At 43.2% G+C, this 27,650-nt stretch overlaps 1 protein-coding gene across 6 annotated transcripts in view; it reads left to right on the forward strand.

Annotated features, from left to right (window-relative positions):
- The window catches only part of ULK4 (unc-51 like kinase 4), a 507,669-nt gene that overhangs the window by 395,906 nt on the left and 84,113 nt on the right, over positions 1 to 27,650 (forward strand). The gene's annotated exons all lie outside the window — the stretch shown is intronic.

Raw genomic sequence — 27,650 nt, forward strand, 5'->3', positions numbered from 1 at the left:
CTGCCACATCTCTCCATCATGTTTCCCTTTGTGATTGCTAAGTGATCCTTGGAGAGATACTCTGGCCCTGTGTGAATATCTGTATTCCCCACAACTCTTTAAAGCAAAGGGTAAAAGCTATAAAAATGGGATAATGTTTATGGAGCAGAAGAAATAGTGAATTTTAAGTATGAAAGAGAGAACATTTAAAATGTGGACAGGCCCAATCTGCTATCCTTGGTAACAGATGTAATATCCCTCAAAAAGAGAGAAGACCTGCCAGCAATAATACTGCTTCTTTCCACAAGAGTAATTCATTGAGGATGTAGCCAACCGAGGAGGAAAAACAGAAAAAGGAAAAACAGTAGCTTACTGTGAGGAATCATTTATTTATTTAAACCTTTAATATTCCTATTTATAGGGATTTATTATCTGGTTCAAATTATAGTGATTATGAGTTACTTAGGAGTTTTCCTGATTTTTAGTGATCATTCTGACCATCATCAGCCCCGCTGTGCAGCTGTTGCTGTGCAAAATGCCGCAGACTCTCTTGGTAAAGTGAAATTTCTTTAATGACGTGCTTTTAACAAAACCATTCTCAAAACAGTGACCATTCAAAGCATGTTAAGTATTAGGATGAACATGTTTGAAAAATACTTCCTGTGGGCGCAGACAGCAAAGAAAATTATTCCGGGGGCCCTTCCCTTATGAACACCTACATTAAATGTTTCTATTTTTTTTATTTTTAAAATAATATTTTAAATATAATTTTCTTTTATATAATCTATATTAATTTTAAGAAATCCGTCTGCTTAAAGAAACAATAGTTCATATCTACATTATATTCATAGGAATATGTTTCTTTCCTTAAAAAGAATGTTTTCAAGTAGATACACTGTATGTAACAAAGAACCAGAGTTGGGTTTTGTGTTTTCAGTTTTTAAATAATCATCGAAAAATCTAAAGATAAAAAAAACTCAGTTGATATTTTAAATATTTATCTGAGAGAGTATTTTAAATTCAAGCTGTTAGATAAGTTGAATTTAAATGTGTATTATGATGTCTTTTTTTTTTTTAAGCTGGTGTTTTGAATTCAATCAAAGAAATACTTGACTAGGTTTAGGTATATGATTCTGCAGTATTGTTCCAGAATAAGTGATACTGGGAAACTAAGCACTTAATGTGAATTCACTTAAATTAGCCACCTCACAATTACGGTAAATAATGACAAAATGTTTGATTGGGACTTGATCTCAAAAAATAAAACTAAAATTTATTAAAATGAATGGATTTTGTCTTTTAACATAATGAAGGCATTCTTATAATGAGTTATTTCGCATTTTGTAATACCATGCAGAAAAATTCTTCACTAAGACAAAGTGACCACTCACTCAACATGTAGCTATTGTGTACCTACTTGGTGGCAGACAGAGTTCTAGATGCTGGGGATACAGCAGTGACCAAAACAGAAAAAAATCCCTGCTCTGCTGGAGCTTACTGGGGAGAGAGAGATGATAACCACATTTATTAAGTAAACTGTGTTATATTTTAGACAGAAAAGGACTACGAAGAAAAATATAAAAGGAAAGAAAGGTAGGAAGTACAGCAGGACATTTGCAATGTTAGGTAATGTGGCCAGGGGAGGCCACAGTGAGATGATGTCTGAGCAAAGACCTGAAGGAAATGGAGGAAGCAGCCAGAGGATATTTGGAGCAGGGCACTCTGGGCAGGAGACAGCATTTGTTAAAGCTGCAAGGCAGGTACATACCCAGCATGTGCTAGGACCGCAGGGAAGCCAGTGTGTCCAGAGCAAAATGAGCAAGGAGGAGCCATATAAGATGTGAGAGAGGTAACGGGAAGGGCGTGTGGTGGAGGGCGGAAGTCCTTAAGGCCCTGTAAGCCCTTGTAAAGACTGGCGTTTATCCTGAGTGAGATGAGAGGCTTTGGAAGGTTTTGAGCAGAGAGGTAAGAGGATCTGGTTGCTGAATTGAAAATAATCATTGAAGAGGGTGAAGGATAAGAGATGTCAAAGGTTACTGCAATCCAGGAGAGTCCTGATGATGGCTTGAAGTGCTTATATTTTGGGTAAAGCTTGAAAGTATCAATAGCATTTGCCAATAGTTTGGATATGAGCTGTGAGACAAAGAGAATAATCAAGGATGATTCCAATTTTGACCTAAGCCAAAACCTAGATGGCCAAAACTTAGGAGGAGCTGGTTTAGGGGGAGAGGGGAAGTTGGGAGGTCAGTTTGGGACATGTTATGTTTGAGCTGCCTGTCAGACATCCAAATGAGAATTTCAGGTTGGTTGTTGGATCTATAGGTCTGGTTGTCCAAGTAAGAGAGGTCTCAACTGGAGAGAGGAATAGTGGGAGTTGGTGATCAGAATGTCGGATGCCTGAATGTGGATTCTGGAGGGCTCAATTAAGAGTACTGACCAGGTCTAGGGTAAAACCACAGGAGTGAGTGTCAGAGTGCAGAGGAGGACAAGATCATTGGAGGGAAAGGCAAAGAACTGAGTGGTGCTAGAAGGATCCTCTCTATGGACATTGATATTACCAAGCACTGTGACAGGAGTAGTGTTGAAGACAAGGACAGTGAGCTGGGTTCCCAGTGATCCACAGATAACTGCAACAGGGGAGAGTAGCAGGTGGTATTCTCTGGTGACATTAGATTTAAAGCTAGTAGTGGTGGGGTTGGGGGGTGGGTTATGGAGGAGGGATGGAGAATGGTCAGGAAGCAGCAATGAGAACCAAGGAGCCACCTCCAGGCCTAGTGGTTCAACAGTGTGAGAGAGAGCAAGAAAGTCAAGGGAACATCCTGGAAAGAGATTGAGGATGCAGGAGATTTTGCTGGTGACTATCCAAAGGGCACAGTGGGCAAGGTTCAAGTAACAAGGAGTCCAAGAAAGGGATACACCGAGGCAAGTGGGGATGAGAGCCCAGAGGAAGGGGGTGACCTGGGAAACCTGGGCTTTGCATGGTGACTGCCATAAACTAGGATAAAGTGCATAATGAGATTGGCCTTGACTGTCACGGCCAGACAGGATGAGTGAGGCTGTGAGTGAGAGGCAAGAACCTTGCTGGAGCCTGCAGAGTTCTGGGACTTCTCCTGACTCCAGCCAGGACAGAGGTGACCCTACCCAGAGTGCTTGTGCTCCCACATCCCCCTGCCCATGAGAGTCAGCAGAGGGCTGGTTTTACTCTGAGCATGCAGTTCCCACCTGAACCCTGTCAAGGGACCTGTAGCTGAGTCCTTTCTCTCCATTGCATGGGGTTCTACCAGTGATCCTAGGCTTTTTTGTGTGTCATCTTTCACATTATCAAAATTGCATGATGGCACATATAACAGCCTTCATATTTAGCCTTCCCAGCACCTTCACAAAATGGGGTATTTTTTGCATAACTGTTGAAGATCTTTATTAATTTTCCATTGCTATTCAAATTAGTTTTCCCTTTTGAAGTGCCTGTCCTGTCTTCACACTTGAAGAGATTTTTCTGTTCTTCAGCTGGTGGTCACCCACTCTTGTCTGTCAGACCTTTACTCATCAAAGGCTTTCAGTGTGATTCTTCCACCATCAGTGGCAATGATTTAGAGAAATCCCTTATCTTTTGCAAGATTTGAATTTTCACTTTGCAATTGATTTGTGTATCACAAAGATGCTGACTAATAAAAAATATTTTGCTTAGGCCTGGATAGGCACTTCCATGGTGAGTGCTTGAGAGCGAACCATCCATCAATTTATCAGTGAGCTTATTCATGCCCCAAGGACGTGTGCTTCCCAAGTCAGTCAGTTTCTGGGGGCTTGGGTATTGAAAGTAAATGTTTGGGTGATAAGAACCCTCGGCCAGTCTGTAACTACCCTTTCAGCTTAGCAAAGCTGCTGATCCCATATGCAGGCACAGTTTCTGTTTAAGAATTTGCTTTTAAAATCAACCATCACGGCGGCTGGCCTCGTGGCCGAGTGGTTAAGTTCGCGTGTTCCGCTGCAGGCGGCCCAGTGTTTTGTTGGTTCGAATGCTGGGCATGGGCATGGCACTGCTCATCAAACCATGCTGAGGCAGCGTCCCACATGCCACAACTAGAAGGACCCACAACAAAGAATATACAACTATGTACTGGGGGGCTTTGGGGAGAAAAAGGAAAAAAATAAAATCTTTAAAATCAACCATCACAATAAATGACCCTTCTGATCTCTATCAGTTTACTTTGATCTTTTAACATTTTCATTTGTAGATTTGAAAAGTAAAGCTGAGCCAACCACATGATCTCCTTCCACTATTTCTCCTTAGAACTTTAGGAGTTGGATGAGGAGTTTAAGTGGCCCGCCCATGCAGTACAGAGAGACCAAGTCTCATTAGCATCTTAGGGGGTTGAGCCAAACCTCCTGGACCAGCATCCCAGTGATACACATGGGATTGTTACTGAGACCTGTCATAACTTTTTCTGTTTCAGGGATTAGCTTTTTCCAACACCATTGCTAAAGGAAAGGTTTTGAAAGTGTTCTTGGGAATTATTTCTTGTAGCATCTTGCTTTCTTATTGCATTTGAAAACATGCCACTATCATGACCCTCCTTGAAGCAAATAACGATTGGGATTCTCATTTCAAATTATCCTTGCCTCCCTTCCCAATTTGTACACAGAATATATTTATCCTTTCTTCAAAAGGAATCCCAAAGTTCTACACAGTGTAATTTTTTTTCAGGGTATTAAAGAACTTTATTTACTATAAGCTGATAGTACTTGCTTTCTTTCTGTGAAACATCTCTAGAAACATTATAGATTTCATTAATTGGGTCTCCAAAACATTTGGTTTTAAGTATCACAAAAGTTTTGATGCCACTTGATTTTTTTTTTTTGATTCCATCATTATTATGTCAAGAAATGAGGCCTGTTTATCAACTCCACATGAACCTTTTGTGTAATGGTTATGAGCAGGTTTTAATGAAATTTGAGAGTGTCTCTAGAGATCACAGATACCGGGGCCTTTACCATTGCAGCGTTGCTTAGCAACCTGGAAGTCATTACACTTCCAGGCTTGGTAATAACATGATATACTTTTCTTTGCCAGTCCCCAATGAAAATGTAATGGAAATAATCCCTTTCTAAAGGTTGCACTCTATGAGTGGGTGGTGAAATAGATTTCTTTTTTCTCTTTTCATGGTCTGGGCAGGTTTTGTTTTCTGAATGTTGCATGTGACAATGAAATATATTCTAAGATGATATTCTTGAAAAGAAGGCCTGCTGTTCTGAAATAGTGATTGTAAATACCATAGAAATTGTTAACGTACATCAGTGTACCTTCAGCATGTTGAAAAGATTTGATTTATTAGTTGACCACCAGTTAATGCAAGAATGTCTGCTTATTCCTAGTTAATTTATTCTGTTGAGGTATTTGCAGGTATTAAACAGGTTTTGAAGGTATAGTAAAACTTTATATGCTTTATAGTAATAGGAGCAAAGCCTGTTTACATTAGTGAAAAGTTTGACACGCTGACTATTTTTGAAAAGATATTTTTGTAATTTTTCTAAAGGAGTATTTTTTTAATTAGAAAAGTAATTCACGATTCGTACATGAAGTTCATAGCAGCATTGTTCATAATAAACAAAAAGTGGAAGCAACCCAAATGTGCATCAACTGATGGATAGATAAATGCGGTATATCAATGCAGTGAGATGTTAGTCAGCCATAAAAAGGAGTGAAATACTGATAGATGCTACAACATGGATGAAGCTTGAGAGCATTTTGCTGAGTGATACAAAGTGCCACATACTTTATGATTCCGTTTATATGAAATACTAGAATAGACAAATCTATAGAGACAGAAAGATTAGTGATTTGCCAGGGGCTAGAGAGAGAGGGGTTGGAGGGTGACTACTAGTGGATACAGGTTTTTTTTGGGGGGATGATGAAGGTGTTATAAAACCACTTATGGTGATGGTTACACACCTTTGTGAATATAGGCATACCTCGTCTTATTGTGCTTAACATTATTGCGCTTCGCAGATACTGAGTTTTTTTATAGGACCCTTCACCCGCAAAAAGATTATGACTTGCTGAAGGCTCAGATGATGGTTAGCATTTTTTAGCAATAAAGTATATTTTAATTATTATGTACTTATTTTTAGACATAATACTATGTATGCTTAATAGACTGCAGTATAGTATAAACATAACTTTTATATGTACTGGGAAACCAAAAAATTTGTGTGACTTGCTTTATTGCGATATTTGCTTTCTTGTGGTGGTCTGGAACCTCAATATCTCCAAGGTGAGCCTGTATACTAAAAACCAGTGAATTATATACTTTAAAATGGTGCATTTTATGGTATATGAATTTGTTATAAAAAAAATTACATTTGAGGAAAGACCATAGCCAAAAAAAAAGGAATGTACAGTCATGGTAGAGAACTTGGCAAATATATAAGAAAATAATGTCGTTGTCATCCTTAAACTTATAACCCATACACTAACATAATTAACGTTTTATTTCTTTCTACACACATACATGACATATATGTGTATACACAGATGTACATAAACACATACGTATATTGGTATATATTTCTAAATGAATTGAGATTTTAAATCATTTTAAAACATGAAAAGTTGATTTGTTTACCTTGATTGCCTCCAAAAATTCTATTGAAATGATCAAAATAAATATAAAAATAAGTGAAAATGCACAATCTTGGTGAAAACAGAGAAAACTATCAGTAATAGATGCCTAATTTGGGAAATTTCTAGAAGGCACAGTTAGTTTAATGGAAGGAATATTTGGAATTTAGAAGACCACAGACCACCGTCCTCAGAGAAGCTCTGGAAGAATCCCAGGGTCATGATTCCTCAGCAGAAGCTCAGAGGAAAAGCAGAGCCCAGCCCCGTCCTTGGGGCTGCTCACCACAGGATCTTCCCCAAGTGCGCTGCGGTGGCCGAAAGAGTAACTGAACTCCAGGCTGGGCTGCCCTGACTCCCAGAGTCACTGCTCTCCACCAAAGTGGATGCTTAATCTTCCATTCCCATTCCTCTGAATCTGAGTCTTTATTTTTCCCTCTTTTCTCACTAACAGCCGCACAGGCTGCCACAGCTCTCAGCCTCATTCACTTAAGAGGAGATTCCCCAAGGAAATGGAAGTGAGATCTTAAACATTCCTGAGGTAGCTCATCAGGCTACCAGTACTCACTGGTATAGATCTTCACTTATGAATACGAACAAAGGCGACTCACTGGACATTTGAGGAAAGACCATAGCCAAAGAGTGACCACAGGTAACCAAAAAAGCCAATGGCCACGGGAAAAAAAATAAAAGAAGTAAGGCTTGAAAAAAATTATAATTAGTATCCTCACAAAGACTTGAAAGATTATTGCATCCATAAAACAAAACATGACTTTCAAATTTTAAAACCCAGTAGAAGGATTGAATAACAGAATAAACTCTGCCGAAAGCCAAGTGAATTATTTATAAAACCAACTTGCAGAGTTCTTTCTGAACACAGAGCGAGAGAAAGGTTGAGAATTGTGGCAGATGGATACGGGAAATCCAACAGCCCTTCATGGGAACAGGATATTAACACTATAGGTCTGCCCATCCACCCAAATTAAATACCCTCTTGGCATAGAGAAGAGGGACAGAACACTCAACTGTGGCAGGTGGACATCTCTCACGGGAGAGCAATTTACTTATAGGGTATATGCATAAGTGTATATGTATACTTACTGTGTATCTAAGTGCAATTGCTCTCCTGTGGGGGGATATATACACAAAATAATTGTATACACAAGTGTGTATGTGTATATATGAATACAGACATATTCAGCCATATTTTCCAAGGATAGGTGTTTTGGATATTTCATTTGTAGAATCTGTTGCACTGGATGCTGTCACCTATTTATTTAGACTAAATAAATATGATTGTTTTGTACTGTTTAAAACATGAAATGTATAATATTACTCATGGAAATACATATTTTCTAGGGAGTTACCATATATTTCCAATATTATAATATACAAATAAAAGGCCATCCCACACTCTTTCCCTCATATTTAACCTAAATGGCTGTGCCTCTTTGTTTGCTGAGCTAACAGGAACCGCCAGCAAATTCATTAGCTCAAGGTTTCTTGGGTTTGCATTGAAGTTAGAGGATTTTAAGAACAGAATTGCATTCATAGTAAAGCCATTTGACTGGGGTTCCTTCTCTGATCCCAAGGGCTCTCTGCCATGGGGAGCCTGAACACCCCAAACGCTGCTTGCTGTTTGCTGTGAGAGCATCTCCAGTCTTGGCAATGGTGCCCTTGTTAGCCTGGTGTGCGAGACTGTCCAGCTTTTCTAGGTTAGAAGATTTAACCTGTGCAACCTTTCAGATGTGTAGTTAACAGATCACTCTTTGTTGAGATAAACAGTGAATCTATCCAAATGGTTCTTGAATGATTCACTTTTCAATATGGAGTATTTGTTTTAAACCAACTTGATTTGTGTCTTTAATCAAGAAAATTGTCTTAATTTTATTTTTAAAAGCCTCTAGTTTATTTGATATAACCTGCTGATGGAATCTTCTTTACATTGAGGTCGATGAAGATTGGACTTTTACAAGGTACTTGTTCTTCATTCATAGTGAAAGCTCTCATTTAGTATAATGGTGAAGAGCTCCTTTAGTATATACAGTGAAGAGGCTTGGGGGTTTAGGCAGCCTTGGGTTCAAGTCTCACTTCATTTTATTTAGTAAACAATTGGATAAGTAACCTACCTTCATTGAGTCTCAGTTTTCTAATATCAAAAATAAAAATAATATTTCTGCCATAAGACTATTGTGAAGAATAAGTGAGATAGTGTAAGCTAAGTGCTCAGCACATGCCTGGCACATAACTGCTCAAAAGTGGTAACTATTGTTATTGGAATTATCATCAACATCCTCATCTTCATTTTTATTGCTATATTATATTAATTTCCCAGCTTCACCCGAAAATTTAGTTGCCTTATATCCCAAATCCCTATTACTTCCTGCCCACATAATTGTAAAAACATTAGGACATGCAAAATATCTGCTGGTTATTTGAGGGTATTTTGAATTTGCTTCACCGAGCTTTCATTGAAGTTCAAGGTCATGAGGACTGCCACATATTGTCAAGTTTATTCTCTTCTTCTTTCTGTTAAATGAGACAAGTGTTATGGTTTACTGTGACATGAAGAAGCGCTCACTCATGGCATGCCCTAGTAGGACAAGTAGGTTTCCAGACCAGATATTGAGATTATCCAGCAAAAAGCACTTCTGGATTCAGAATCCAGAGTGTAGTGAAGATGCTGAAATGGTGCTATCTCAGAATAGTTTGATGGTGTGATGGAGTTAACAGGACCTCTAGCCCTTTGTTCCTCAAAATGTGGTCCCAGGCCTGCAGCGGCTTCGTTGCTGGGAAGCTTATTTGAAATGCAGAATCTCAAGCCCCACCCTGGGCCTGCTGAACCAGAGACTGCGTTTTAACGTGGTGCCCCAGGTGGTTCCCTTGTGCCTCCTTTGAGAAGCTCTAGAGGCTGCTCCTGGAAATCCAGAATGGGTAATTACTGAAGCCATAAAAAGGATTTGTGTCTGAGAGATTTCCTTTTCAGAATCCGGTCTGTCTGTGGCCAGTTCCGTATAGTACTTTTGGTTATGCTTGTTGGGAAGAGGACTGGGACTCTGATTTGTGTTGGTCCATTTATTTCTGGAAGTCCTGCTAACATCTACTTTTGAAAATATTTTTTTATTTCTTAATTTTTCTTATATTTGAAAATGATAATGACATTCAAAATTGACATAACCGTACAGATTCTGTCTCTAAAAGCTGATTACTATAGTAAAGAATTCACCAGGGGAGAGACTGAGCAGGACTAGAAGAGAAATATCAGGAAGAGAATATTGATTAAATAAACCTGTGAAACAGGCTAGCAGAAAGTACACGTTTTCTTATCTGTTAAAATGATAATATCCACCTGCTAATGCATTAATGATGGAGTAACGTGGGCAAAGGGCCCAGCTTGGGGTCTGCTGGAGGGCAGGTGGGCCAGTGTTGTTGCTGATCGATCAGTTCAGGGGCAGAGGCCAGGAAATGGGGTGGGGGAGTATTCAGTGAGCACTTTCAGACAGCCAGTACCGGTATCCGGATAAAGAGAAGAGACTTGGACATAGATAGGCAGGTTCAGACCTTCACTCTGTCCCTTACCTGCTGTGTGTCCTTGGACAAGTCACTTAACTTCTCACAGCTGAGTACTAATTTACCTGCTGGGGCCCTTATATGAGGATTACAGGAGATAGTTATGCAAAGGGTTTAATCACAGTACAGAACATAGTTTATCAGAGCACAGAGAAAGCCATCATAAAAGACACACACACACACTTGCACACAGATATGTACTTTGGAAATGGCAAGTGTCTTTCATAAATATCCAGGACCCAGGCATATGTCCCTACCAGATTATACACTTTCATCCTACTTATTTCCTCAGTAAAGGCCATTTCTGTTTAGAACGCACATTGTTCCCGTCAGTGACACACACCTTCTGCTGAGGAATTCAGTGACGGCTGAACTGGAACACACACTGCGTAATGCATGTGTTTTTATTGCCTGCCTCTGCAAGAATCCAGAGCTCTGAAGTCAGCTTTACTGGAGCCATAGTCGGATGTGGGGAAGCAACCCCGGGCCAGCAGCAGTCTCCCAGCACACAGGAAGCCTCTGTTGTCTGCTTCCCCAAACCAGGGATTGGCCTTGCTGTGTGTCGCTTGGGAGAGCTCAGAGCAGTCAACAGAGCTGCTCATGACTTATGCATGAAGCTAGGTGATCCCATCTGGCCTCCCTCAAGGTCTTGACCCTTCTTTGGCCCTTCTCTGCCGCCAGCACATAATCCTTAGTCCCTGAGGAACCAGAGGCCTATTGCCAATTACTGTGGGTATCTCTGTGTGCCCCCCAAGGAGCTCCTTTTGCCTTGTTAGACTTAATTGCATGGCCACTGAGAACTGGAGCCTCTGGTATCAGTCTCATCAGTGGCCCCAGGGCATTCTGAGGATGGGCAGCGTGGCTGAGAGAGTCCACTGTGAGGTGGTGCGCAGGCTGGCTGCCTCCATTACCACTACAAAGGCTGGAGCGGGGCCAGGTTGCGTATTCTGGGGGCCACAGCTGCAGTGAACAACACCGGAGACTGTGTCCCTGCAGGAAAACTTTCCAGGAACAATGCAGCCAGAGCAAGGCTCTGTTCTCTTGGTATCTGGAGCTGCTGAGCTTCTGAGCCAGTGTGAAGCTGGAATGTTCTCTGCTGCTAAATGCTTCTAAGGCCTCTCAAGCCTGGGGAACACTCTTCTTCAAAGTTACTCTTTTGACCATCCTCTTACTAATGATGTAAAAGCCAACATGTGTTGAGTGCTTTCTCTGGGCAAGCCACTGAGCAGGGTCATTGACCCGGATAATGTTGGAGCAACCCTATGAGGGGAGACATGAATACCCCTGTTTTTGTCCAGTTGAGGAAAGAGGCGCAGAAGACCAGGTAAGTAAGTGGTGGAACCAGGATTTGAACCCAGACTTGACATTTTTAACCATTATGAATAGTGTATATTGTATCATCTTTACTGCAGATAAGGAAGAAATTGTACATTTAAAATGGTTAAGATGGTAAATTTTATGTGTATTTTACCACAATAAAAAAATTGAAAAAAAATAAGTAAGAATTGGCAAACTCCTCCGTGAGTCTATTTTTATAAATGCGTTGCTGTTTTGAATGTTTCGAACTGATCTCTGCTCTATCAATAGCCTGAATATGTCAGTCTCTAATTGAATCACAAATTCTAATTCTATTTTTTCTCTTAAAATTGTCTCTTTAAAAAAAAAAATCCCCAAACACTTTAGTGCTGTCATACCTAGGAACTTTGTGTCACCTCCAGTCAGCAGTCCTCCGAGGGGTTGCATTTTCCATGCTCTTTAATCCACAGGTCTATGCCTGTAGGATTTCACACCTGAAATGAACTTGCTAGTCTCAACCGTCTTATTATAGCTAAGCTTCTGCTGTCTGCTGTGGCGGAGAAGTGGGCTATTCTGGTTAACTGAGGCATCTGACTAATGGTGTCTCAGGAAACTAGAATATAGTAAGACATCTTTATCAGCAAAACTCTTCTAAAGACAAATTAATCTTTGCTTGACTGTTTCAAGCTCCCTTCTGAGTATACAGTGACCTGCATGATACTGTGAACAGCAAAATATCAAGTACAGGTTTATTTGATTGTTTTGTTGTTTTATAAGCATGCTGAAACCTTAATTCATTAATGATGTAAATCCAAAAAATAGCCACCTTCCCTAGAAATAACACCGAAAGATTGAAATCTACTTTTTAAAGATTTCATGACAGAAACTTGCATTTAATGCAAAATCCATTATATCAAAATTTGAGTAAGGAGCTGCATTTTATTATCATGAATATTTCACACTCAACAGAAATGTGTGGGGAACAAAATAATAAACCCTCATGTAATCCTCCACCCAGTAAGAAGCTGCTTTGAAAAAATGTTTAGTCACACTAGGATATGAAAACTTGTGGTAATGTTGTGATATAAAATGATCCCCAAGTAATGATGTGTCTTCAACAGTAGAGCTTTTGAGTGTGTAAGCTGTTTGATGGAGTGTATCCAACAAGATCTGCTGGATTCAGTCTCCTGCTTCCTCAGGGAATGGCCCATGTCAGACTTGATCCCAGGAAAAGAGGAGTTTGTGTCTGAGAGTGCTTTTCAAACAACAGCGTAGGGAATTAGTACTTTTGGTAATTTTGTATATTTTTTTCCTGAGTTTTATCTCAGCAAATCAGAGTTTTCTCTCAATTAAATCTAACTTTACTGGTTTTTATTTAAAATCTTTTAAAAGATGTCCAAACCCATCATTTTCTCCCTGTCTTCTCTCTCGGCTGATGGCTTTCCTTGGTCATGCTGAGGAATAGAAGCAATCAGGAGAGAGCTGCCCAGGCTCCCAGCCGACGTCGCCACTCCCTGCTTTGGCGCCACTCACACTCTGCCCTCCTCTTCCTCTTCTGCACCAGACCGTCCCCTTCCGCCTGCTCAAAGATGCCCTATAACATTTCTTCCCTTTCTCTGTCCTGCATCATGTGTCAACGTTCCCCTTAGCTGGGTCATTCCCTTCAGGGTACCATATAGTCTTATATCACCCATCTTTAAAAAGGAGAAAAACCTCTCTTGACCTACATCCCTGTCCTGCTGCCCCATTTCTCTGCTCCCCTCCTCAACAAAACTCCTTGGGATCCAACTAGTCAGGCTTCCATACCCACCCCTCCATCAAAACAGCCCTTGTAATGGCAGCTGGTGAAGGATCAGTTCTCAGCCCTTCTTTGGCTTGGCCTTTGGCGCAACCAGTGGCTCTCTCTTTCAGGAAACACTCCCCTCCCTTGGCGTCCAGGGCCCCACGCTGTGCTCTTTTGCTTCTCCTCTTGACAGACTGGTCGTTCCTCAGCTGGCATCTCTAACACTGCAGTGCTGAAGACTCCATCCTAAGCCCACTTCTCTCCATCTACGTTTGCTCCTCGGGGAGCTCAGCCAGTTCCTTGCCTTTCCTGTCGTCCCCGTGTTTGCACATTCAGCCCCCCAGGTCCCTGGACTGAAGTCTGATAGTGTCAGCAGCCCAGAATCTGAGAGTTCCTGCGGCCTCCTTTAGCCTGCCACTCCACCACCCCTCCCCTTCTCAGTCATCGCAGCTTCAAGTGTTTCAAGTCAGACCTTGCGCAGGCAAGGAATGCTTCTCCAGCAGGGCAGCCTTTGAGCAGGGGCCCGAAGGAACAAGTCAAGTCATCTTTAACTCTTCTCCCTGTCTCACCCATCCCCATTCGTCCACAAATTCTCTAAAGTAGTAGAGTAGTAGAATAGTTGGCTCTACTGTCCACATATATCAGAACCTGACCATTTCTTACCACCCCCATCTCTACCATCCTGATCCATCACCTCTCTCATGAGTTATTGTAACTGCCTCAGCTAGTCTTCCTGCTCCACCATTGCTCCTCGCCCCCACCTCAGTCTATTCTCAACACAGCAGCCAGGGCGATCCTTTTAAAATCTAAGTAAGATTATGGCTCTCCATCTCAGAGTAAAGTCCCAGTCCTTCCCTTATCTACCAGTCTCCTGCAGCTTGGTCTCCACTCCTGACACGTCTCCTCTCTCTCCTCCCACTTTTCTTCTTTCTCACTTCAATCTAGACACACTTGCTGCTCCTCAAACACAACAAGCATGCTTGTACCTCAGGGCCTTTGAATGTGCTGCACCCTCTTTTCACAAGGTTCTTCCACATACCCATATGACTTCCCCTATTACTTCTTCAGGTCTTTGCTCAATTGTCACCTGGACAGAGAGGGCTTCCCTGGCCAGTCTCAATGAACGAGGTGCCCCTGTCCCAGCCTCTGCACCCTCTGCCTCCTGAGGCTTTCGTTTTCTCCATGATACTCATTTTCTTATGGTGTCTTGTCTATTTGCTTGTTTGTTTTCTATCATTTATCTCCCCCCACTAGAATATAAGCACTATGAGGACAAGAAGTCTGTCTGTTTTTAGCATCATTGCTGTATCCCTGGCACCTAGAATTGTACCAGGTGTATGGTTAAATAAATGAATGGTTTTTGTAAACTATGCACCTGCTCCTCCCCAGATGGACTCAAGCCACAAGCTGTCCTACAGAGCCCATTCCTTTGTGGTGTGTTTGCCCCCAAAAGTCCTGTGGCTAGAGATCATATAAGAGGCAGAATGGCATAATGGTAAACAGCACAGCTCCGGAGCCAAAAGAGCTGGGTTTGAAACCTGGCTCCACTTGCTAGCACTGTGACTTTAGGTTACTTAACTTGTTTGTGCCCCCAGTGTCCTCATCTGTAAAATGGGCTGCTAGTAGTACTGTCCTTATATAGGGTTGTTGTGAAGATCTGGTGAGTTACTTCTGCAAAAGCAGTTGGAACAGTACCCAGAACATGGTAGGTACTATCTAAGTGTCAGCTCTGTTGTTTTTATTTATCTTTGGATCCACCATGACACCTGCCACAGTAGCCTGAATTAAGTGGACAGTCATCAAACCCGCATGTCTCCTGTTGGGGGACGACCTAAGGAAGAGTAGGCAGAGTGTTGGGTTGGCAGCAGCAGACCTATACCTGAGCCACTGCCATCTCATGAATGCATTCAACAAACGTACCGAGCCCTGCTCTCTGCCAAGCTCTCTGCTAGGCTCTGTGCCCAGCATTGGGCAAACAGTGATGAGCCCACACAGGCCGCAGTCTCCCGTCTCAGGGAGCTCTCAGCCCTGCCCTGTTTAGCTGTTTCACTCTGAGAAGCTGACAATGAGGGAAGAAGACCAAATGCAATCTGTAATTTCATCTCTTTGGCTCCCATCCACCCTGAGGCTGCTGTGGCATTCCTGCCAGCCCAGGGCTCCAGCCCTCAGAGGAGCATTCTGACCCACGCACCACGGACACCGACACGTTCTCAGACTTGGCTCCAAGCTGCTGACTGGGGCTCTTGCTTATTCCCTGCAAGATAGCGTTCATGAGGAAGCAAGGGTTGAACTTCAAGTCTAGGTGTCAGTCTCTGCTCTGTGCTGAGAAACCTTGGACGAGTTACTTAACTTCCTTAAGCATTCTTTTCTTTATTCATAAACCAGAGATTACAGCATCTGCCTCGTAGGTTACAATGAAGATCAAATGTGTACCCAAATGTCCTTACATGTTTCAAGCTTTTAGGGTCACCATCTCCTTTAATCTTCAGATAAAATGATTCATCGCCCTAGCATCCAGCACTCCCCCTTGGTTGCCGAGGATGCTGAGAACTGGAAGGGCTTAGATTGTGTGGGTTTCCTACACCCCAAATTCCTGCTTGCTGCTCACCATCACACCCTAGCTGCTGCTGTCCTTCCTCTCCCTGCCTTTCCCAAAGTTTGGACCTGAGCCGCCTTCTTTCATCCCTCAAAGCTCCCCTTCCCCTGAGCTGTGCGCCTCATTCTCCCTGGCACCCCACTTCCCAGGCTGCCCCGTCCCTCCAGCTCCTGCTCCCTCTGCCTTGTCTCCGTCCCGGGACTTGCCTCTGCCACTCGAAGCTGCTCCCCAGGCCCTTGGCCCTCGTGGGCTTTGCCTAGTTTCCCCTTACCTTGCACCCTGATCCTGTCTTCCTCGTGGACCACTCAGACCACAGGAACGACTTTTTTCTTAGGTAGCAAAATTAAATTTTTATTTTTTGATTGTACCGGTAACTTATGAGTTTTAGGGAAAATAATTCAAGCATTACAGAAATGACTGAGAAAGTTAAAATTCCTAGAAACGGGGTCATACTAAACATACCATCTCACTCAAAAAGCTGCCTTTTTGCCCTGACTCGTAGGGAAGTTTTAAATCCAATTAGTCTACAGTTAATACGTAGTAAGGCAACAGTTTCCAATGTTATGATTTGAAGTACCACCACATCCTCCATGAGTGACTGTGTCAGAAAAGAACAGTCAGAATCACTGAGAATTCAGAAAAACAGAGAGACTATAGAGAGAAAAGGCACTGGATGGCACACACCTGACAATAACACATCAAGTGTTTCCCTGCTAGGCAGCTTCAGGTCCCATCCGTGTGTCTGACACATCCGAATGGCTTTCGCATCTGTGTCGTGTATTAATAGGACCTGATGCTTTTTGAGTGATCCTCTTTCCTTTATAGAAAAACGTGTAAAGTCACGGTAGAGCCGATGAGCAGTTTAGCCTGGAGAACACAAGGGGACAGGGCCCCTCCATGGTGGCCTTCAAATAGCGACACAAATTTAGTTATGAGGGCCATTATATATTTTTCATGTCACCAAGGTAAGAATGATAAACAATTTAAATTACCTATAAGGAAAAATTACTTGATAGTTAAATGAAATATCCAAGTGTTTATCTAAAAGAGGCTGTGGGATATTCTTGGGGCAAGAAATCTGGTTTGCATAGAATATTTGTTCGTAAGCTGTTTTGAATTTGATGACTTTTTTAAGGTAGCTGTTTCATTTTAGCATCTCCAGTAATGAAATAAACAAAGTGTGAAATATGAGACAGTGCTAGTTAAACATTTATATCAGCCCTACCCTGTCATTTCTTGAAACTATTAAAATGTAGTGTTTTTATATGAAATCATTATAAATTTATAACAAGTCTGCTCTGTGGCGAGGTGCTGTTCCATGGGTTGTGAATTGTTCTCAATTTCGGGTGGCAGATGCTTTCTCTGAGTGATGGTGCTGGGACAATTAGTTCCTATGATGCAGTGTAAGAATATATCTTCTAATTTCCATAAAACACAAGTGCTGATTATGCAGTTTGATATGAGACCTTCTAAAATATTTTTGCAAAACAACAGTCTTGACAGTCAGCTCTCGTACAATAAGGAAGTGCTGATTGATTATGAATATTTCCCTGAAGACTTTCTCCCCTAAAATCTCTATTAGGAATGTATCCACAGAGAGGACGACACTAAAAAATAATCACTGTGTCTTCAAGATGGGTGCAATAATTGGACTGTTAGCAGAAGTTAGGTTCTGCGGGGCTCTTGCTAAGCCCAGGGGCATTCTTGGGTTTGGAGATTGGGCTTGAGAGATCCTGCTTTGGATCTCTCCTTACAGGGTGAGTCTCAGATGTGGGTGGACCAAAGCCTACCATTCTGGGGTGACTGAAGAGTACTAGAACTGTTTTCCACCTCAAAGTGTTTCCTTGTCTTTCAGGTCCTCCCTGAAAGTCATCCTTAGTTCCTAAAATTCCACCACTAGAGATCTATATTTGGGGGATAGGCCATCATTAATGGGCAGACACTCTTGGAAAAGTGATGTCTTTACCCCTGGCGCAGCTAGTTCCTTAGCAAATATGAGTTTTCTAACTGCCTTCCAACGTAGTAGAGAGCTGAGAGCTAGTCCTTTAAGAATGACGAACACAATAGGAATATGGCAAGTGCCTTGATACCTGTGTTGGGGGAAGGGAAGGAAATGACCCAGATCACTGGGAGTCAGGAGTCCACAGGTAGAAGTGGGGCCAGCAAGCCATCCTGAACTTCCACGGTAACAGAGGGCAAGTGTTCACCTGGAGGAGACTGCACAGTAGGTCTCATTTTCAATTACATGTGTCTCTAATGATTACAGATTTGGAAAACAAGTTATAAGCTAGTGAACACAGCTTCTTTAGTAGGCTAGCCTGAACCTAGCAGAGTTTGATTGCTCTATGTCAGAGTGGGGGTCTCTCACTTCCTGAGCTTCCAGGACCCTTTTATAAGCTGGCCTCTGTCAGGCTCCTGCGTGGCCTAACTTAAAAGTACAGTGAAAAGTAGAAAGTACAATGAAGCGTGTTCCATTGTGTCTTGACTTCAAAGAGCTGCCAGTCTAACAGGCAAGAAGCATGTTACCACAAATGTTTGTAATTAGAAAGTGAAATCAAGAAAAACTTCAACCAAAGTGAGAATTACCTGCAAATGTGGTCTATAAATGAGATAGCTGGTTGAAAACTATTTTCCACTGAAATCTCTGAAATAGCCAGAGAGGCTTGATTTATAATAGATGCAACATATGAAAATGGCAGGCAGTAAAGCTTGGGAAAGAGAAGCCCCTGCCAAGTCACTCTCGCCTTAAGTAAAATGAGACTGGACTCCATGGTCTCGTAAGGCCCCTCTGCATGTTCGTGATCCCAGCACAGCCTCTGCTCAGCCACTGTGGACTGAGGGGGGAAGGAGGGATGACAGAGTGGCTAGCAGTGTGCCAAGTGTAGTCATCTTCTCATGTGGCTTGCAACTGGACTACGTATCCCAGCCTCCCTTGCATTCAGGTTCTAGCCAAAGGTATGGGAACAAGTGTGTGTACCTTCTGGTTTTAGGTTCCTTAGGAGGCAGAGATGCCTTTTCCACCCTCTTTTTGCTCATTTGCCAGCTGGATGCAAGGGGCTCTGAGGTCCTCATGGGAAAGTGGAGCCACAAGATGGAAGGAGCATGGGTCTCTGAGGCACCAGGTAACAGACCACCTTTGAAGCTTGCATTGAACTGTTAGAGGAGACAAAAATAAGCTTCTAAGGTGTTAAGCTTACTGAGCTTTGGTTAGAGGGAGTGGTGGGAACCATCTGTTACTTCATCTACCGTTATTTCAACTAATATAGTAGGTGTTACCCTACAGAGGTAAGATTGAAGGTTGTAACAGAACCTCTCCTTGTTTTGCCTTAGTTATTCTTGACTGTATGTTAACACTCTACTACTCCAGATGTTAGTGAAATACATCAATGCAGTCAGTGCTTAGTGGAGCCGGACCCTGCTTGTTCTAGCCAGTGGGAACCTGATGTCCAGAGAGGGTTCTACAAGGGGAGACCCAGGAGCAATGGATACCAGGCTTAGAATTTCTCAGAGTAAGCAGGAGACAGTATCCCTGGCATAGGTCAAAGTAAAGTAAGTCAGTTCTTAGATTCCCCAAGCCCTAGGAGGAAGGCTGCTAGATACTGCTGGCCTGGAAAGCAAGTCCAACTGAGCAAAAGCTTAGGAAGGAAAAGGCAAGAGGCAGATTCTGAGGTCTATGGGCAGCATTCTAACACCCAAGCGTGTGGAAGACGCTAGTGACCTGTTTTGCTTGAGATTTAAAAATGCACATGCCCTGCTCTCTTGTGAGTTGGCCTTGTCTGACCTCAAGGCTCGCACAGTCCCCTGTTAACCAGCACCGTGGGTTAGGTCCTCTGAGTCATCTGCCTTCCTTCATAACAAGCAGTTTCCTGTTTGCACTTTGGGTTCTGCAGAGACTAGGCTGGGAACCTAGTTGAAGGAGGGAGGTTAAGCTGCTCTTCTGGGCAAATCAAAGGGCACTGTTCTGGGAGGGGCAGTCACTATGGTATTAACAATTTTTGGCTGCTACTTGGTGACCACAGAGTCCTGAGCCTGGGACCTAAGCATGGGGAGAATGAGCTCATAACTGAAAGAGGGGGGTCCTAGCAAAAGGAAGGGGGGAAGGAAAGAGGTGGTTAAAAGGGGACCCCCAGCAGTGGGACCAACTAAAACCTCTAGAGGAACATTGAACCTTGATACAAAGTTTTATGTTTTCTTTTTTGAATGGCAAATCCCTTCTGATTCTCTCAGTAAATACTGTTATAAATACTAGTCAAGTCAGTGGTGCCTTGAGGGATAAAGGAAGGAGAACAGCGTGTACCCTGGCAGGGGGCCATGTTGGGGTGTGACCCTCACCATTCCTCTGTGGATGCAATGATGGCTGGAGCCTTTATGAGGGAGGGAGTTGGTGGTTCCTGAATCCAGGTGGAAACCAGGAGCCAAGGCAGAGAATGCCTGTGGCTAAGTCAAGAGAGCAAGCCCACAGCCAGATAGCGTGGGAAGAGTCCAGAGACACACCCGCCCCCTTCTTCAAATACACTGGAGCAGTCTTTGTCAATCTTTTTTGTCGTTATTCACTCAAAGGAACCTTTTTAGACATTTTTTCGCATTGTCTTTCCCTATAAAATTTTAATGCCAGAAATATGCTGTCTGTTTATTTATTATGGTCCTTTGGAGGGTCCACATTATTGTGATATCTAAGATTTAGTCCTGCCTACCCACTAGAACCATTTTTTACCCATTTGGGAGCAATATGGCCCTGTTGAGAATGCATGGACCTGGAAGGGAGGGAATGTCAGATCCTTTACCCCATGGATTGGGGTGACCTAAGTAGTTTCTTGGGTGACTGACGATGGACACAACAGACTAAAAGGAGCACCTGTCTGTCTGGCCTGGAGATTCACCAGGGCGCACAGATCTTCTCTGCAAGAAGTTGGCTCCCTTTGAAGAGGCAGAAACTTGGATTTGTCCCGAGGGGAAAGCCTTATCTTTAAGCAGCAAGTAAGTCTCTTGTAGCGGTACCCTGGTGATAGTGGTGGAGGGGACTCTATAGCTTATAGCTTGAAGGGGAAGAGAAAGAATGAAGTGGTGCCCTGTCAAGTACCATCTACTCTGGAATGCTTGGAGTTTCAAATTATTTCAAAATATATCCGGGAGGAATTGGCACGTATGCCACCTTTCATTAGCTGCAACTGGATGAAATTCCTGGTGTATTTCTGGGAAACCAGGCCATGGCTTTTGTCCATCAGATGTGTGTTGTTTCAAACCAGAGAGCTCCTGAGTTAACTCCTTTCGTGAAGGAAGGGCCATTAGTCTCCACCTCCACCTGCTCCGGCACCAAACCTTCCGCCAACAATCCTGCATAAGTATTGCCCGCTGTAGTAAGTTGTCTTTTAGGAGAGCCAAGGCCTTGCCTCACTAGCTTCTAAAGGGCTTTGTCAAGTGTGATGCAGGATATAAAGTTCCCCTCAACTAGGCAGAAGTTTGCTGGTGTTCTAGAGAACAACTCTTGGGTGGTTTGACTCATCTTCAGCCCAGAGCACTCCTGTTTGGAGTGGAAAGGAAGGCCGCTCTGAGAGCCATCTAAAGGGAGACCTAATCACATGACACCCGTCAAAGTTTTGTTTTGGTTTTTGCCGCATGAATGAGGAAATCTTTCCTTACAAGGTCGTAAGTTTCTGTTACTGAGGCTCCTGAGAAATCCTCTGAGCTCTTTCGGCTCAGCTTTCGTTTTGTAAGAGGTGGATGAGGCAGGCTTCCTGTGAGCCTCCCTGTGCTAAGGAAGAGGCCATGCAGCTTAGTCTCCACAAGGACAAAGGCTCATTCGCTTCTCCGCACAAAGAACTCTGCACTCATCTGGCAGCCCCACCCAACTCCTTTGAGTGCTGTTCCTGCTCAGAAACTTTAAAACGGAAATTCAGATTTCTGGATCTCTTCTGTGATGACAGAGGCAGCCCAGTAAGGCAGACCTTGCCAAACACAGACACTTCTTGAAAGACGTAGTAAAGGGTGAACCATGAATTCATCGCAAAGAACACTAGACGATTCTGGAGTTGCTTCATGCAAGCCTGGCTTTGGTTACTATTAAACACCGCCCCACACACACACCTGGCTATCACACCCACACCTTAATTTCAGCTTCTTACTTAAGCTAAATAACAGCAAGCTTTCAAATTTAAGTTTATTCTCAAGCAGGATTACTTTTTAGTTTATAGGCACAATAGGTACATAAAAAAGATAGTGAAAGATATATAATTCTTTGTAAAGGTTATTTCTACATTGTGTTTATATTAAGGAAATGAAGTTCCAATGAAATATAATTAGTTATAAGAAAACTTTGCATTTTTTTCACACACGTTTTTCTGGAGAAGGGATCCATAACTTTTATCCTTAAAAAGGCCCAAGACTCAAAACAAAGAACAAGAAAAACAAAATCAAAAATAAAAGATCAAGAATAGGCTGCCCCTCTGTTGGGGAAAGAGAGACAACCAAGTTAGAATTTTATAAAATGATTCTTTCAATATACAGTTTTATTATCTTCTTAGGTTTAGTATGAGAATGCTAAATATGATGAATAGGAGGTTTGCATAAAATATGGAAAAGATCTGTGTTTGTGAAGGAATGACTTTCACAAATCACATTTATCATAATGTAATATTGAATTATAAAATATATACCATGTGCCTGGAAATATATCCATGAAATAGCATAGAGAATTTATGTCCATATTAATAATGGCAAGATGGATAAAATAATCTACATCTTATTTTTCAGAAAGATATGTGTGGCCTTGACAGTACTGCTGTGGTGATATTTCCTTCACTTTACAGAGGAAAACAACTACATAAAGAAAAATTATGCTGTTTCATTGAAAGTAGGAGTAAAGTACCTTGAGCCCTACATTCCGTGGCGAGACCCCTCCAAGGAGAAAGTCAGATGCCTTATATGTGTGCCCTGAGCTCCGAGGGGAAATCAGTTGTGCGTTTCTGTTTGATAAATGGGCTGAGGGTGGAAAAGACCCTGTTCCAGTTCTGCCCTTCAGAAGCCTGGCTTTGCCTTCTCTGGAGTTCACGGGCAGGACTACATAAGGGGCAGGATTTTCGAAGCTGCTGCTGCTGCTTGTTAGTACTACTAGTAATACTACTAGTAGCAATACTAGTAATGTAACTATTAGTAACTCTATTACTAGTAATGCTGCTGCTGCTGCTCCTCCTGCTCCTGCTCCTCCTCCTCCTCTTCCTCTTCCCCTTCTTCCTCCTCTTCCTCCTCTTCCTCTTCCTCCTCTTCCTCCTCCTCCTCCTCCAGGTCCCCCTCATCTGTCTGCCCATGAAGTGTTGGGTGCTGGTGGATGGCGCAGTTCCCTGCTGGCCCTTGAGGAAGACTGAGGCACGGGGGCTGAGGGCAGAGGAGTTTGGCTTAAGTCGTCCCAAGCTGAATGGACTTAGAGGCCATCTCTCAGGAACCAACCTAGATAATCAGGCTTCCTGAAGGATGACTCCAGAGATCTGCAGTTTCCGAGTGTACATTGCTCAGCACGTGCTTATTTTGCCCCTGGTCAAGTTGCAAGCATCTGTGACTGCTTTCTAGGAGCTATATTAGATCTGGATGGAAGGATGGATGGATATTTTTGTTGTCGTGCGAAAAGTAAGATCTATAAATGACACATTGGGAGCAGAGGTATGTGGTGAATTCAGCAGGAGTTCAGCCTTCCATCTCGTGTGACCCTTAGTGTGGCCTGACCCCTGGAGATCCTCTGCTCTTCCAGACATGCTCAGACTGCATACGCATCTACCACCCCCATCTCTGTTTGGACCTGTGTCTTAGAGACTGACTGAGGGAAGAGTAAACCACTCAGATCACAGCTTTATTAGGGCGCTTTTGTTCCTTGGGTCTCTTGGAGACCTGGTTCTGGGTGACCTTACAGAAGATGCCACTTCCCTTGACTCACTGAGCCTTCTGCATCTTGCAGAAGCTGAGAACTAAGCACTCCAGCCCTCTCTGGCAAAGCACAGCCCAACCTTTTGTTCATGCCTTGCTGATTCAGGTTATGCCGAATGTAATAGGTGTGTGAATTCAGAGACATGGAAACTCTCTGGGAAGTATGATGCATTATGCAGCTGTAAGGGACTTTTGTTAACCGCTTTTGATTTTTCCTGCCATAAAACTAGCAATGCTGAAAAGAGTCTCACATGTCCATTTTCCCTTGTTTTCCCAGGGCTTGATGTGTGTTCAGTTATGTTTCTCTCCCTTACAATATAATATTCTTGGGGCAGCATAAGGAGTGGGACACAGACTTTAGAGGCAGAAGGACTTTTAGCTGTTTGGGCCTTTCTGACCTCACTTAGCCTCTCTGACCCCTATTTCCTCCTCTGTAAAGCAGGGATAATAATACATGCACTCTAGAATTGTCTTGAGAAGTAAATAAAACAGTGTAAGGAAAGTGCTTGCACAAACCTGGGCCCTTCACAGGCAGGCTCAATGTAGCTTTAACCTTGTTCTCTAGGATGCCTTGTGTAGGACCCAGAAATGCTGAGTTGTGTTTCCTGGTGGTGAATGCCACACCTGTGCTGAAACTTCATCCTTTCATGTTTGAGGCCTTATTCTTCTTTTTGCCTCCTCTCAATTCATTTTCTTTTTTAACTTATTAAACCAGCGAATCTGCCTGTTCAGGTCTTCCCAACACCTTACTGCTCATGTAGGGAACAGGTACTAACACCTGTTGCTAATCAAATAGTTCACTGGGGTTACCCTGCCTGCAATGAGCCTGGGGTAGATGGCACAATGGAAGGCAACGCGTGGTCCATGCACTCGAATGAGTCCATTGGAAGGAAAGGCTCCTTTTTCTGGAGATAGTAGGGCAGGTTTCTTAGAGAAAGTGGTCTCTGAGATGAGTCTGAAACATATGTGTCTGCTTTGGTCATACAGATATGGAGGGAAGAGGATTCCAGATACAGGGAAGAGCATGTGCGAGCGTGTGGAGGCAGGAAAGGGAGAGCCATATGTAAGGAAGGAAAAGAAGTTTCAGACGGAGTGTTAAATGCACGAAAAGGAAGAGAAGGAAGAAATGAAGGTGGCGAAATGAATCAGCCTGATCCAGTGGGGGCTTGGCTAACTTTGGATTTTTGAGAGCTGGAGAAGATATCTGTCTTACTTGTTTCCTGCCATGCTATAGGCTTTCAGATCTCACTTTTTTAGATTATGAACTCTATAGCGTGGGAATATTCAGAATAAGAATTCTTTATTTTATGACTCATCCAAAAATAAAAAGGCATTTTGCATGCTAAAGACTTGAAAGCAGGACACACGTGACATGTCTAGTTAGCACGCGTGTAACTTTTGACTGAGTATACTATTGGGATGAACTTTGAAGCTGATACAATGTGTCTTTGAACTCAGTTAGAGCCACAATGATGGCACTTTTATTTAGTGCCTGTTCTATTCAGAACAAGGTATAAATCTTTACTTGTGAATCCTATGATGTTTTTCCTAAATACTTGTTTCTATGTCTAAAAAGGGGGCATTCCAGAGACTAAATTCTGTAATTGGAGTTCTTTGAAGATAAATCCTGAATAATGACTCATATATTATAGGTTATTTTTAAGCCATTAGGAAAGTTGGAAGCTCATCAGAAAAAGCAATGCGTCTATATGTGATGGAGCCTGCATATCCAAAGGACTGACGCCACTCTGCTGTCACGTTCAATGCTGTGTACTCAAAAGTACTTGGAAATGATTTTTTAAATGAATTATTTTAGAAAAGGAGGACTCAAGGATATAGTATCTCTGTTTGCTGTCTTTTTCAATTATTTTACTTTGGATTTATTTTCCACAGCAAAAGAATATACTTCTCCCTTATTATTCTTCAGTTATTATGAAAAGTTACTCACGATGAACATTAGCATAATCCAAAAGCTTGTAAACATTAACCTAAGCCCAAAAAATTAAATGGTAGGATTCTTCTCCTTGCCACTCTTCCTTCCTCCCCTTGCCACCCCCTCTTCGCCCTCCCTCCCTCCCCCTATACCTGCGGTACACCTGCCCCTGGCCCGTCGAGGCTCACATTCCGGGCACTAGTAGGAGCACAGAGCCCGTGTTTGCTGAACTCACCTCCTGCAGAGAAAGACAACCAGAGACCTCAATATACCAAAAAGGATAGGATCGATGCTATCGAAGAGCAAATCCAGCGTCACTTGTGAGGCGCGTGCAAGAAGGAGGTGCTAGGAACTTTCGAGAGGCAGGTAAAACTAAGTTCTGAATGTCATGACGTGTTCAGACTGAGCAGCTGGTTATGTCGAAGGTGACAGAAAGACTGTCCCAGAGAAAGCATGTGCTGGGTCCTCAGTGCATCAGATCATCACTCAGCAAACATTTATTGAGCACCTTGTGAAAGCTCCTTATTGCTCTGCTTAAAGCCCGTCGGTGGGTCCCCACTGCCCTGGAGAGAAAGCCTGGCGTCCTGAAGGTGGCTACGGCCTCCCTGCTGACTTTTCGTCTCTCTGTTGCACCTCACTCCTCCCTCCCTGGACCGTCCCTGAGGCTCCGCTGGCCACTAACAATTCTCGTTTTGACTTTTGCTCCATAGAGCTGTTCCCTCTCCCTGGAGCAGTATTGCCTCCTGGCCCCGCCTCCTTCCTCACCTTTCTTCCCCCCAATTCCCTCCTCTCTCTGCAGGTCTTAGCTTGCAGCCTTTTCTGACCAGAGTGGGATGACATCTTGTGCTCCCCCGTGGTAGCATTTCATGGCATCATTATGTGTAGTTTCTGATGCTGATTGCATGGTCTTTGTGGAACTGTCTTGTGCACATCCCCTAGCACTGAGCAGAGTGCATGGAACATACATAGAAGACACCTTGACATCGAGAGGGAGGACAGAAGAACAAGAGGAAGGAAAGAGGGGAAGATGAAGGAGGAGAGGGAATTGAATGCCTGCAAGAGACTGAGCCAGGCACTGGGAATAAGACATGAGTTAAAAACTCCCTTTGCCTGCAAGGAGCTCAGAGCCTAGCGGGGAAGAGAGATTTGTACTAAATTATTAAAAATACAACATGAGAAAGCCCATGCTATTGGTGCAAACCAGGTCTCCTGAAGCCCCTCAGGGCAGCTCCTGAGCCTGCGAGGGAGGCCTGGCTACAGATCTCAGGACCCATTTGGGAGTCGGGTAGGGGAGCTTACAACTGGCGGGCCCAGGCAGCCAGGTGATCCCAGGCAGCCAGGTGATCAGGTGATGAGATCACCCTGGATGGAATGCTGGCCTACAAGGTTGCCATCTGCAGCCACAGGTAGCCACAGGACCTACCTTACTCCCTCTTCAGACACTTGATCAAGCCTGTGCTTTGTGTAGGGACACTGAGCATCCCTGGGCTTCCATGCCTCACATCACAGAGAAGCACCAAGGGTCACCCTCCTCTCATGGCTGAGGGCACTCTCCCTCACGGGAACGGGGAGCGGGCACTTCCAGCATTAGAATTGTTCAGATGAGCCGCTTGAAGGAAGAAGGTTTACCCTCTACTCAGAGCTAGCCCAGCTTCAACGGGGGCTGTGATGCTGCCAGAATAAAGAATCCAGATGGGCAGGTATACACAGGCTCATCAAACTTGGGAATTAACAAATATTATCCTGTTTAAAGTGTTTAAAAATATAAAGCTAAGATGAAGATGCCCAAAGTGCTGCCTAAGTAAGCTGCTGTTTTTCATGTAAATTGTGAAGAGCACATCAGCCCTGCCCTAGCTCCTCATTTCCTATCGATGTCGATGTCCCCATCAGTAATCTCGGAGGCCAGGGCTGGCAGAGAAAGGTCATTAACACAGGCTGAGGAGAAGCTTCCATGGTGGCAGAG

The sequence above is a fragment of the Equus przewalskii genome, chromosome 15 (assembly GCF_037783145.1).
Source record: "Equus przewalskii isolate Varuska chromosome 15, EquPr2, whole genome shotgun sequence".
NCBI classification, from domain to species: Eukaryota; Metazoa; Chordata; class Mammalia; order Perissodactyla; family Equidae; genus Equus; species Equus przewalskii.